The sequence below is a fragment of the Choloepus didactylus genome, chromosome 16, assembly GCF_015220235.1.
Source record: "Choloepus didactylus isolate mChoDid1 chromosome 16, mChoDid1.pri, whole genome shotgun sequence".
Taxonomy (NCBI): domain Eukaryota; kingdom Metazoa; phylum Chordata; class Mammalia; order Pilosa; family Megalonychidae; genus Choloepus; species Choloepus didactylus.
In genome coordinates, this window is record NC_051322.1 from 71,286,794 (window position 1) to 71,288,575 (window position 1,782).

Genomic DNA, 1,782 nt, shown 5'->3' on the forward strand with positions numbered 1-1,782 from the left:
AGACACTGTACTCTATGTCTCAAGCTTCATGAGGAAACAGAGCAGTTGAATGGGAACCACACAAACATTGGTTTTAAATTAAGAAGCTGACTTTGTTGTGTAGAAAATAGCAATGTTTCCATTAATAAATGGTATCTTGTAGTTCCACAGCAAGGATTGGATCTGGGATACACCCAAACCTGGCACCCGGCCAAAGCCTAGATTTCCCTACCACTATTACCTGGTGGAGAGAGGGGACTCTCTGCTCTCACTGATAGAAGCTCCAGGGGTGGGGAAGAAGGGGTGCTCCATCTGTTCCCAAACATCTGAGATCCCGACCTTACCACTCTTTCCTGCTTGCTGCCTCTTCACAGTATCTACTCATAATTCTATATTTTTTAAATCATATTTTTTATTGTAGAATATAACATATATACATAAAATGATAACTTTCCAAGTGCAATTTAACAAGTAGTCAGAGAGCAAATTTCAAAGAATATTATCAGATAAAGTTCCACAGTTTCAGTTATTTCCTTATTATGAAATAAAACATATATGCAAAAAGGTAATATCTTTAAAAGTATGATTTAACAAGTAGATACATAGGAAATTTCCAAAGTGACTCTGAGTTATAGTACCATAGTTTCAGTAATTTCATTATTATGAAATCTAACATATATACACAAAGATATAGCTTTCAAATGACAATTTAACAAGTAGCTATAGAACAAATTTCAAAGGATGCTATCAGTTACAGTGCCACCATTTCCATTCTTTCCTTCTGGCTATTCTAATACCCTAGCAACTAAGGAAAAGAAAATTATGTAAAAATTCAGTATTCATAATCCTTTGTTAAATTCCATCTTATCTGTTTCCACCCCTTCCTCTAGTTTAATCACTTTCCCCATCTTCAGGGATGTCTAGGCAGTGACCACCCTAACCTGTTCATGTTGAAAAGTGGTGTCAACTTTATAAGCAAAGGAGACACATCTAGTTGCATAAATCTACTTTTAATGTTAACCTTGAACTAAATTCATGGTCCACCCTAACTTAAACAAATTTAAGCAATATCTCTAGGAAAGTTGTAGACCATTAATTTGTTCTGGATCAACGAGGTAATCTGAGATCTTTATGGCTCTCACATAAGCCGGTGAATCATTTTGTAACCAAAAAAAGAGAAATTTGAGTTTTTAAGTGTGTCCTTCCCTTGCCACCCCTGTTGACATCCCACTGTCCCCTCAGTTACATCAAGTCATAAACATTTGCAGGTTTGTCTGAAGGCGTTGTTGGCTATCTGATCCTTCCACATAGCTGCCTCATATGTGAACCATGAAAAATCTGTCTTGAATTTAGAAAACCCTCATATGAGAAAAATTCTTGGCTTTCTGAATAACAGCCAGCAATTCCTCAGAATTTAATATAATAGTCAACAAGATTAATTTATACCATTACACACATGTACCTGGCTAACTGTGATGCACTCCTGTGGAAAAAATAACAGAATCAATACAAAACATTGGTAGCATCTGATATTTGACAGAGCAGTAACACAGGGCCAAATATTTCAAATAAAATTATGTGCCTGCATCTTTGGCTCTCAGGGCAGAGGGACTGAAAAGACAAATCTTGAAAGCATGATTTATTTTCCTCCCTTCCATGGCTGTCTCTCGGGAAAGGACTTGAAAACTGGGAGCAGTCCTAGGGCTTTGCAAGTCCAGATGGCTCAAGTAGACCCCAGCAGCCACTGACACTCCCGTGGCCACTTGTGTTGGCAGACTCAAAAGGTCACTGTGTCCTGAGGTC